At 41.3% G+C, this 14,254-nt stretch overlaps 1 protein-coding gene across 1 annotated transcript in view; it reads left to right on the plus strand.

Moving 5' to 3' along the window:
- rem2 (RAS (RAD and GEM)-like GTP binding 2) overlaps positions 1 to 14,254 on the plus strand; it is a gene marked incomplete at its 3' end in the record, with an annotated part of 149,988 nt that overhangs the window by 111,813 nt on the left and 23,921 nt on the right.

Genomic DNA, 14,254 nt, shown 5'->3' on the forward strand with positions numbered 1-14,254 from the left:
GATACGTGGCTGTGTTTGCAGGCCTAAAGCTATATTATATATTATAGCTATGGATCTAATAATATAGTCGATTGTCATTGAGTTTCTTCCGGTCAAGATGCAAAAACAGATAATTTTTCCATCCATACATTTCCGTTTATACCGTCGTGAATATGAATGTAGTTTCAGGATGGTCCGGTGTCATTTCCAAAAATGCTTCATAATGGCCGGCAATTTTTGGATCAACGCAATATTGATACCATATAGTCTTTACCCTTGACCAGGATCTGTCCCGAAAAGAATATTCCAATTATCTGATCGCCATTCCAAGTACTGATGTCGATCAAGGTGCCAACGTAATCCAGCATTGAACATGAACCCGACCCTCGTCGATGTATGCGTTATAAGCGTTTGGCTTGACCGAGTAGTTACACCCCGCCCGCAGGCCGCAGCTCGGCCCAGACACCAAGCCACATCGTTTCAAATGGAATGCAATAGCGGACGCAAGCGTTAGGCGGCGGTATTGGACTTTTGAGATCTCACACCCATCCCCAGTGATAACACAGGCTGCCGGCATGTCTTTATGAATGGAAATATCGAATAAAAGAAACAACGATGAAACCCGACTATACACTGGTTTTCGGGGGTCCTGGCGCTCAACGTTCGGCGAGTTAACCCTAAAAAAATTCCGTGCCCGCGATACCTATCGGGGCTAAGCCCCGGATCTCCTACAATCCCAAATCCGCCCTGCCCCCCCCCCCCCACCACATGACAGAGACCCCCCTCCCCTTCCCCACCTCACCACGTCCTCTCCAACCTTCATCCATCACACAGCCGCACCGTGTTTGATCCACTGTTTCCCCTGTCGCCCTGCGCTCCAAGGCCCCCCTCCACACGCACCGTGTTTCCCCCGTCGCCCTGCGCTCCAAGGCCCCCCTCCACACGCACCGTGTTTCCCCCGTCGCCCTGCGCTCCAAGGCCCCCCTCCACACGCACCGTGTTTCCCCCGTCGCCCTGCGCTCCAAGGCCCCCTCCACACGCACCGTGTTTCCCCCGTCGCCCTGCGCTCCAAGCCCCCCTCCACACGCACCGTGTTCCCCCGTCGCCCTGCGCTCCAAGGCCCCCTCCACACGCACCGTGTTTCCCCTGTCGCCCTGCGCTCCAAGGCCCCCATCCACACGCACTGTGTTTCCCCCGTCGCCCTGCGCTCCAAGGCCCCTCCACACGCACCCGCGCGCTACCACTCTTTAGTAGGTCATAAGAGACCCCACTTCCATCAGCTGTTATTGGTATTAGGATCAGCCCTTTAGATCTGGTTATAGGGATTTGTCTCAACATGGCTTATCATGTTGTTGTTCTCCTATAGGGCCCCCCCCCCCGCTCTGCTCGCACGCACCTTTCGACCAGCACCCTTCATCGACAGCTGCTGCTTACTGTAGCTGGATCTGTATTCCCCCCACCCCTCACCCCACACCGCCCACCCCCCTCCCCCCACCCCTCACCCCCTCCCCCAACACTCATTACAGCGATGAAAAGATCACGTCTGACTCACAGATGATTGGATTGGGCTTTTGCCATCGAACAATGTTTATCTGGGCGGCTTTCGTTATCAGCCAACCTTTATTTAACCAGGAGTGAAACATAGAGACAGAGGAAATGGAGCCAATGTGTGTCTTTAACCAGGAAGGTTCCACTTTCCCATTTGAGCTAACATGAGGGGTGTGTGGAGGTACAAGCACATCTGATGTCATGGAGGAGAGAGCAAAATGGGTGGGGTTTTCAGGAAAAGATAGATAATGATTATGCCTATGTCTATTTTATGTCTACATTACTGCTGTAAAGCACTTGGCTGCAATACAGTTTATTATTATTATTATTATTATTATTATTATTATTATTATTATTATTATTATTATTATTATTATTATTATTATTATTATTATTATTATTATTATTATTATTATTATTATTATTATTATTATTATTATTATTATTATTATTATTATTATTATTATTATTATTATTATTATTATTATTATTATTATTATTATTATTATTATTATTATTATTATTATTATTATTATTATTATTATTATTATTATTATTATTATTATTATTATTATTATTATTATTATTATTATTATTATTATTATTATTATTATTATTATTATTATTATTATTATTATTATTATTATTATTATTATTATTATTATTATTATTATTATTATTATTATTAATAATATAACATAATCTATGTTGACTTCCTCCCCTCTTCCTTGTTTATCCTTGTTTGTTGTTTATATTGGAGGCGCAGGTTGAACTCTGACCCCCAGCTGCTTGGGAGCGCACTGCGCCGCACGCTTCTGGCCACAAGCCTTGGAAGTAATGGGTTTCAGAGCGCAGCATTTGCATCCTATGAGAACGTTAAACAGCGCTGGGCAGTGTGTTCACCATAACCTCATACTACCTACTCTCTCTAACCCATAACCTCATCCTACCTGCTCTCTCTAACCCATAACCTCATCCTACCTACTCTCTCTAACCCATAACCTCATCCTACCTACTCTCTCTAACCCATAACCTCATCCTACCTACTCTCTCTAACCCATAACCTCATCCTACCTACTATCTCTAACCCATAACCTCATCCTATCTACTCTCTCTAACCGATAACCTCATCCTACCTAATCTCTCTAACCCATAACCCATAACCTCATCCTATCTACTCTCTCTAAGCCATAACCCATAACCTCATCCTACCTACTCTCTCTAACCAATAACCTCATCCTACCTACTGTCTCTAACCCATAACCTCATCCTACCTAATCTCTCTAACCCATAACCTCATCCTACTGATAGAGACATGGATATTACTGATAGAGACATGGATATTACTGATAGAGACATGGATATTACTGATAGATACATGGATATTGATTACTGATAGAGACATGGATATTACTGATAGAGACATGGATATTGATTACTGATAGAGACATGGATATTACTGATAGAGACATGGATATTACTGAGAGAGACTTGGATATTACTGATAGAGACATGGATATTACTGATAGAGACATGGATATTGATTACTGATAGAGACATGGATATTGATTACTGATAGAGACATCGATATTACTGATAGATACATGGATATTGATTACTGATAGAGACATGGATATTACTGATAGAGACATGGATATTGATTACTGATAGAGACATGGATATTACTGATAGAGACATGGATATTACTGATAGAGACATGGATATTACTGAGAGAGACATGGATATTACTGATAGAGACATGGATATTACTGAGAGAGACATGGATATTACTGAGAGAGACATGGATATTACTGAGAGAGACATGGATATTACTGATAGAGACATGGATATTACTGAGAGAGACATGGATATTGATTACTGATAGAGACATGGATATTGATTAGTGATAGAGACATGGATATTACTGATAGAGACATGGATATTACTGATATAGACATGGCTATTGATTACTGAGAGATACATGGATATTATTGATAGAGACAGGGATATTGATTACTGATAGAGACATGGATATTGATTACTGAGAGAGACATGGATATTGATTACTGATAGAGACATGGATATTACTGATATATACATGGATATTGATTACTGAGAGAGACATGGATATTGATTACTGATAGAGACATGGATATTACTGATATATACATGGATATTGATTACTGATAGAGACATGGATATTACTGATAGAGACATGGATATTACTGATAGATACATGGATATTGATTACTGATAGAGACATGGATATTACTGATAGAGACATGGATATTGATTACTGATAGAGACATGGATATTACTGATAGAGACATGGATATTACTGAGAGAGACTTGGATATTACTGATAGAGACATGGATATTACTGATAGAGACATGGATATTGATTACTGATAGAGACATGGATATTGATTACTGATAGAGACATCGATATTACTGATAGATACATGGATATTGATTACTGATAGAGACATGGATATTACTGATAGAGACATGGATATTGATTACTGATAGAGACATGGATATTACTGATAGAGACATGGATATTACTGATAGAGACATGGATATTACTGAGAGAGACATGGATATTACTGATAGAGACATGGATATTACTGAGAGAGACATGGATATTACTGAGAGAGACATGGATATTACTGAGAGAGACATGGATATTACTGATAGAGACATGGATATTACTGAGAGAGACATGGATATTGATTACTGATAGAGACATGGATATTGATTAGTGATAGAGACATGGATATTACTGATAGAGACATGGATATTACTGATATAGACATGGCTATTGATTACTGAGAGATACATGGATATTATTGATAGAGACAGGGATATTGATTACTGATAGAGACATGGATATTGATTACTGAGAGAGACATGGATATTGATTACTGATAGAGACATGGATATTACTGATATATACATGGATATTGATTACTGAGAGAGACATGGATATTGATTACTGATAGAGACATGGATATTACTGATATATACATGGATATTGATTACTGATAGAGACATGGATGTTGATTACTGATAGATACATGGATATTGATTACTGATAGATACATGGATAATACTGATAGAGAAATGTATATTGATTACTGATAGAGACATGGATATTGATTACTGATAGAGACATGGATATTACTGATAGAGACATGGATATTACTGATAGATACATGTATATTACTGATAGAGACATGGATATTGATTACTGATAGAGACATGGATATTACTGATAGAGACATGGATATTGATTACTGATAGAGACATGGATATTGATTACTGATAGAGACATGTATATTACTGATAGAGACATGGATATTACTGATAGATACATGGATATTACTGATAGAGACATGGATATTACTGATAGAGACATGGATATTACTGATAGATACATGGATATTACTGAGAGAGACATGGCTATTACTGCTAGAGACATGGATATTACTGATAGAGACATGGATATTACTGATAGAGACATGGCTATTGATTACTGATAGAGACATGGATATTACTGAGAGAGACATGGATATTACTGATAGAGACATGGATATTACTGAGAGAGACATGGATATTACTGATAGAGACATGTATATTGATTACTGATAGATACATGGATATTACTGATAGAGACATGGATATTACTGATAGAGACATGGATATTACTGAGAGAGACATGGATATTACTGATAGAGACATGGATATTACTGATAGAGACATGGATATTACTGAGAGAGACATGTATATTACTGATAGATACATGGATATTGATTACTGATAGAGACATGGATATTACTGATAGAGACATGGATATTACTGATAGATACATGGATATTACTGATAGAGAAATTGATATTGATTACTGATAGAGACATGGATATTACTGATAGAGACATGGATATTGATTACTGATAGAGACATGGATATTACTGATAGAGACATGGATATTTATTACTGATAGAGACATGGATATTACTGATAGAGACATGGATATTGATTACTGATAGAGACATGGATATTGATTACTGATAGAGACATGGATATTACTGATAGAGACATGGATATTACTGATAGATACATGGATATTACTGATAGAGACATGGATATTACTGAGAGAGACATGGATATTACTGATAGAGACATGGATATTACTGATAGATACATGGATATTACTGAGAGAGACATGGATATTACTGAGAGCGACATGGATATTACTGATAGAGACATGGATATTACTGATAGAGACATGGATATTACTGCTAGAGACATGGATATTACTGATAGAGACATGGATATTACTGATAGAGACATGGATATTACTGAGAGAGACATGGATATTACTGATAGAGACATGTATATTGATTACTGATAGATACATGGATATTACTGATAGAGACATGGATATTACTGATAGAGACATGTATATTGATTACTGATAGATACATGGATATTACTGATAGAGACATGGATATTACTGATAGAGACATGGATATTACTGAGAGAGACATGGATATTTCTGATAGAGACATGGATATTGATTACTGATAGAGACATGGATATTACTGATAGAGACATGGATATTACTGAGAGAGACATGGATATTACTGATAGAGACATGGATATTACTGAGAGAGACATTGATATTACTGATAGAGACATGTATATTGATTACTGATAGATACATGGATATTACTGATAGAGACATGGATATTACTGATAGAGACATTGATATTTATTACTGATAGAGACATGGATATTACTGATAGAGACATGGATATTGATTACTGATAGAGACATGGATATTGATTACTGATAGAGACATGGATATTACTGATAGAGACATGGATATTACTGATAGATACATGGATATTACTGATAGAGACATGGATATTACTGAGAGAGACATGGATATTACTGATAGAGACATGGATATTACTGATAGATACATGGATATTACTGAGAGAGACATGGATATTACTGAGAGCGACATGGATATTACTGATAGAGACATGGATATTACTGATAGAGACATGGATATTGATTACTGATAGAGACATGGATATTACTGAGAGAGACATGGATATTACTGATAGAGACATGGATATTACTGAGAGAGACATGTATATTACTGATAGATACATGGATATTGATTACTGATAGAGACATGGATATTACTGATAGAGACATGGATATTACTGATAGATACATGGATATTACTGATAGAGAAATTGATATTGATTACTGATAGAGACATGGATATTACTGATAGAGACATGGATATTGATTACTGATAGAGACATGGATATTACTGATAGAGACATGGATATTTATTACTGATAGAGACATGGATATTACTGATAGAGACATGGATATTGATTACTGATAGAGACATGGATATTGATTACTGATAGAGACATGGATATTACTGATAGAGACATGGATATTACTGATAGATACATGGATATTACTGATAGAGACATGGATATTACTGAGAGAGACATGGATATTACTGATAGAGACATGGATATTACTGATAGATACATGGATATTACTGAGAGAGACATGGATATTACTGAGAGCGACATGGATATTACTGATAGAGACATGGATATTACTGATAGAGACATGGATATTACTGCTAGAGACATGGATATTACTGATAGAGACATGGATATTACTGATAGAGACATGGATATTACTGAGAGAGACATGGATATTACTGATAGAGACATGTATATTGATTACTGATAGATACATGGATATTACTGATAGAGACATGGATATTACTGATAGAGACATGTATATTGATTACTGATAGATACATGGATATTACTGATAGAGACATGGATATTACTGATAGAGACATGGATATTACTGAGAGATACATGGATATTTCTGATAGAGACATGGATATTGATTACTGATAGAGACATGGATATTACTGATAGAGACATGGATATTACTGAGAGAGACATGGATATTACTGATAGAGACATGGATATTACTGAGAGAGACATGGATATTACTGATAGAGACATGTATATTGATTACTGATAGATACATGGATATTACTGATAGAGACATGGATATTACTGATAGAGACATTGATATTTATTACTGATAGAGACATGGATATTACTGATAGAGACATGGATATTGATTACTGATAGAGACATGGATATTGATTACTGATAGAGACATGGATATTACTGATAGAGACATGGATATTGATTACTGATAGAGACATGGATATTACTGATAGAGACATGGATATTACTGATAGATACATGGATATTACTGATAGAGACATGGATATTACTGAGAGAGACATGGATATTACTGATAGAGACATGGATATTACTGATAGATACATGGATATTACTGAGAGAGACATGGATATTACTGAGAGCGACATGGATATTACTGATAGAGACATGGATATTACTGATAGAGACATGGATATTACTGATAGAGACATGGATATTGATTACTGATAGAGACATGGATATTACTGAGAGAGACATGGATATTACTGATAGAGACATGGATATTACTGAGAGAGACATGGATATTACTGATAGATACATGGATATTGATTACTGATAGAGACATGGATATTACTGATAGAGACATGGATATTGATTACTGATAGAGACATGGATATTACTGATAGAGACATGGATATTACTGAGAGAGACTTGGATATTACTGATAGAGACATGGATATTACTGATAGAGACATGGATATTGATTACTGATAGAGACATGGATATTGATTACTGATAGAGACATCGATATTACTGATAGATACATGGATATTGATTACTGATAGAGACATGGATATTACTGATAGAGACATGGATATTGATTACTGATAGAGACATGGATATTACTGATAGAGACATGGATATTACTGATAGAGACATGGATATTACTGAGAGAGACATGGATATTACTGATAGAGACATGGATATTACTGAGAGAGACATGGATATTACTGAGAGAGACATGGATATTACTGAGAGAGACATGGATATTACTGATAGAGACATAGATATTACTGAGAGAGACATGGATATTGATTACTGATAGAGACATGGATATTGATTAGTGATAGAGACATGGATATTACTGATAGAGACATGGATATTACTGATATAGACATGGATATTGATTACTGAGAGATACATGGATATTATTGATAGAGACAGGGATATTGATTACTGATAGAGACATGGATATTGATTACTGAGAGAGACATGGATATTGATTACTGATAGAGACATGGATATTACTGATATATACATGGATATTGATTACTGAGAGAGACATGGATATTGATTACTGATAGAGACATGGATATTACTGATATATACATGGATATTGATTACTGATAGAGACATGGATATTGATTACTGATAGATACATGGATATTGATTACTGATAGATACATGGATAATACTGATAGAGAAATGGATATTGATTACTGATAGAGACATGGATATTGATTACTGATAGAGACATGGATATTACTGATAGAGACATGGATATTACTGATAGATACATGGATATTACTGATAGAGACATGGATATTGATTACTGATAGAGACATGGATATTACTGATAGAGACATGGATATTGATTACTGATAGAGACATGGATATTGATTACTGATAGAGACATGGATATTACTGATAGAGACATGGATATTACTGATAGATACATGGATATTGATTACTGATAGAGACATCGATATTACTGATAGATACATGGATATTGATTACTGATAGAGACATGGATATTACTGATAGAGACATGGATATTGATTACTGATAGAGACATGGATATTACTGATAGAGACATGGATATTGATTACTGATAGAGACATGGATATTGATTACTGATAGAGACATGGATATTACTGATAGAGACATGGATATTACTGATAGATACATGGATATTACTGATAGAGACATGGATATTGATTACTGATAGAGACATGGATATTACTGATAGAGACATGGATATTGATTACTGATAGAGACATGGATATTACTGATAGAGACATGGATATTGATTACTGATAGAGACATGGATATTGATTACTGATAGAGACATGGATATTACTGATAGAGACATGGATATTACTGATAGATACATGGATATTACTGATAGTGACATGGATATTACTGATAGAGACATGGCTATTACTGATAGAGACATGGATATTACTGATAGAGACATGGATATTGATTACTGATAGAGACATGGATATTACTGAAAGAGACATGGATATTACTGATAGAGACATGGATATTACTGAGAGAGACATGGATATTACTGATAGAGACATGTATATTGATTACTGATATAGACATGGATATTGATTACTGATAGAGACATGGATATTGATTACTGATAGAGACATGGATAATACTGATAGAGAAATGGATATTGATTACTGATAGAGACATGGATATTGATTACTGATAGAGACATGGATATTACTGATGGAGACATGGATATTGATTACTGATAGAGACATGGATATTACTGATAGAGACATGGATATTGATTACTGATAGTGTTACAAAGGGTCAGATTAAACCGAATATATATATTTATTGCCTGAGATCCCATGTATAATATTTGTATATCGTTTGATATCCCTTGTATATTCTTTGTACATATATACGGAATATCCCTTTAACCTAGTAGTTACACAGCCCATAATATTTCGTTCTCCTATTGGAAGCGATCCCCTGGCGCCACTGCCTTACCCCCTAGAGCTGACTTCAAAGGTACCGACGAGATATGTCTGTACATGCCCATCTTCCCATGAATACGGCTACTGAAATACGAATGGTACTATTTGTTCACAGCGCATATATATATGGCGCAAGTAAAGTAGAACTTTCTCTTAGCCTCTTAGTCCATTGTCCCGTTCAGTCTCGTTCAGTTCCAGTTATCCAAGCAACGTCTCACCCACTACGCAACGTGGGCAGAGCAGGGCTCGCATTGCCCCAAGATAGAGTCTCGTGTTATCCTAATACATTTGTTCAATGTATCGTTCGCTATTTATTAGTAAACCTTCATTACGAGTCAAAGACCACGTGGAGTGAGTAATTGTGCGTCTACATAGAGCACTTATTGCCCGTGCTAATAGTATAGTAACGTCAAGTTCAACCGTGCTTTACCGCGCACCGGAGGATACCTACAGCGCACCACGGAGGATCTACACCCCGCCAGCAGTGCCACTTTCCGGCAAGGAGTATTATTCTTCATTCTTCACCAAGCTGCTGGAAGCAGAGAACCGTCTACACCCACTGCTGTGGGATCTACGTGCCCGTGGGGACATCACTCAAGCCCGTCTCTGTCGCACCAGAGGCGCCACGGCTTTCACCTGCACGGCGCGCATCCTGGGACCAGGCTGCTTTTCCCCGCTGACTCAGGGAGTAAAACACCGTCTCCAGGTGCCTTGCTACAGCTCCGTGGACCATTGACATTCATAGAGCTTTGCCCCCCTCTGCTGGCTTACAACCGGTAGTACCCCCTTTCCCAGAATATCCCTAGATCTAATTACTTAATATTCACTATTGATTTGCCTGCACATTCTATTTGCCTTATAAGCGCATCTAAAGCAATCTAAGTTATGTAATCTACTATTCTTACTGTAATAAATATTCTAAACCGAGTATTTGAGTGGAAAACCGTGTTATTGTGGAAGTGTTCTAATCTAATATACTTGTGTACAGTATTGGCCAGTAGTACATAGACGGTAGTGATTTAATGATATCAATACTTGATTAATACAGTCAGGGAATTGTACCCCTCAGTTACAATTGGTCCTTCGATAGCCGGAGAATAATTAGCGTAATATTAATATAATATTAATATTGACATGGCCGATGACGAACACTCCACAAACGGTTCTCCTAAGCTAGATCGCCCGCAGCGCAGACGGCAGCCACCTCCCTATCTAGAGGCATACTCTGTCAGTCCAATACCTAGCTTTAAAGGAACGGTAAACGCGGAAAAAGTAGAAAGTAAAATTATGTCTGACCCTAACAACCAGGTTACCCCGACCACAGAGGCCCTAGTGGGTGCTAATGTAACTGACCAAGCTCACGGTGGGGACCAGGAGGGAACTGACACGACTTTACCCCCAGACAATACCGAAGAAATAGCCCCCGATCAGCTCCGGGAGGAAGACAACCCTAAAGAGACGCGCACCCAGGAGACGGATCTCCTCGGTACGCAACAGGAGAACGGATCTCCAACAAGTACTGCCGGGAGCCGATCGCCCCGAACGGCGTCTTCCCCCAGCGAGGCGGACAAGATGCTGGCGCAAGCACTCATCGCCACCCTGGCAGCCTCCACCGAACGCGATCGACTTCAAGCGCAACAGACGTGCGAGCGCGAACATTACGCAGGTGAGCGAGAGCGCTTCCAGGCGCAACAAAGGAGTGAAGACGACCGCATAAGGCTGGAGACTAGACGCCTCCAGACAGAAGAGAACATCGAGAGAAGCCGCGCCGACGTCGCAAATGCACAGCTCCACGCTGCCCATGCCAGCGCCAATGCCCAGCGCGACGTCGCCAACGCACAGCGCGACGCTGCCCAGGCCAGCGCCAATGCGCAGCGCGACAGCGCCAATGCGCAGCGCGACATCGCCAATGCCCAGCGCGAAGCAGCGCGCGACGCAGCCCATGCCCGGCGCGAGGCAGAGCGCGACCGGCTGCAGGCGGAGCTGATGGACAAACTGGTTGCCATGGCGACACCCCCTCACTCCGCACGGAGCTCCCAGAGATCGTCAAGACATGGGTCTAGGACACATTCCCCTACCCGACGAAGCGACCCGGGACCCCGCCTACAGGAGGATCCTGTCCACGTCTCCGAACCCCCTCCCCGGCCGGTCCATACGAGACCCAGCAACCGGGAAGAACCGGACCATGCCGAGAGACTGAACAAAAGACTCCAGGTCCTAGCAGAGGAAGAGGAGGAGGAGGAGGAGGAGTGTCAAGCCGACCAGCAGCAACGTACTCTGGCCCAGGAGGCCCAGTACAGCCCCGACCAGCAGCAACGTACTCAGGACCAGGAGGTCCAGTACAGCCCAGAAGTCAGCCCCGAGGCCCTGCGCTACTAACCCCCGACTCAACTCACGGGTGAGTTTGACGCACCGCCAGCCCCGAGGAACAGCACCTGGGTACCCGACCTTCGGTACCCACCAAGTACCAGCCCAAGACGACACGCAAGAGGAGACTCGCCTAGGAGGTCTCTCCCCCAACGCTCGCCGATGTATCAGTCATCCACAGCGTCATACATTGCCACGCCGTCATTTCCAGACTTCGCCTATGAGAGTCGAGCACAGTACACGGAGCTCCGGATGTGCTTAGAGACAATGATGGTGGATGTCGCTGATGAACGCCACAAGTATGCAATATTACTGAAGCACCTGAAAGTACCGCGAGCGCACAATATAGCGCTGGCCTATGCTACCTCTTCGACACCATACACAGCGGCCCTAGCGGCGCTGGACCAGAGATATGGACGTATATGGGATTACGTAATAGAAGAGATAAGGCATATTGACCGCTTACCCCCAGCAACAGACAATCGCTCACTAGACGACCTGTCAATCAAAGTGCAGTCCCTGGTAGGGATGCTGGGAGCGCAACGGGAAAAGGGCATGCATGAGCTATACGCCAACTCTAACATCGAGAGGATTTTGGAGAAGCTGCCACCCGCAAGACAAGAGCGTTTTAGGCGGCAGAGAGACTACCGGGATCCCAACGGCCCCGAACCATCCCTCCTTGATCTAGCCGACTTCCTGGCGAGAGAAGTCAGCAGCTTACGACTGGATACGTTCGGGCGGAGCACGCCAAGCTCCAGAGAGGGACCCAGGAGAATAAATGATGGAAGAAGATCGGTGACTGTTATGCACCAAGCCGAATCAGTACCGCAGCACCAGAACCACAACACCCCCTCGACGAAAGAGGACCAGTGGAAGATTGAGTGCCAGTACTGTGAGGGAGAACATCGGCTCCATCAGTGCGAAGATTTCAAGAAGCTGACCACGGATGATGTGAGCCAGTGGGTCAAGGACCACCGCCGCTGCTTCCGCTGCGCGCGCAGCCACCTAGCAGCTGAGTGCCACTTGAAAAGGAAGTGCAGCAGGTGCGGTGGCACCCACCTGGAGGTCCTGCACGACATCAACAGGCGTCAGCCAGGACAACAGAGTGGGCCCGTCGCGGTAATGTACCACGCCGAGGCGGTGGCACCAGCACTGAAGAGCCCCCAGACCGCTCCCTACTGTACCTACTGCGACGGCGGACACTGGCTGGCACAGTGCGCCGAATATAAGACACTGAACCCCGTCCAAGTGGACCAGTGGCGTGAGGCGGCCCAGGCGGGCGCCGCTTACCGCGCAGCACGGTGCGGAGCCCACCAGAAGGTCCAAGACAACCGACCAGCAGGAGTGCTCCACATTGACCAGCACAGCGAGACCCCCCGAGTGCTCCTCAAAGTGGTCAGAGTGCTCCTGAGCCACGAGGACAAAGTCATGGACACTTACGCCGTCCTTGATGACGGGTCAGAGAAGACCCTTCTGCTCGCGTCCGCTGCGGCCCAGCTGGGACTGCGGGGGAGCGAGAACCAAATGACGATTCGGACAATAAGAAGAGAT

This window comes from Notolepis coatsorum, assembly GCF_963971535.1.
Source record: "Notolepis coatsorum genome assembly, chromosome: 4".
NCBI classification, from domain to species: domain Eukaryota; kingdom Metazoa; phylum Chordata; class Actinopteri; order Aulopiformes; family Paralepididae; genus Notolepis; species Notolepis coatsorum.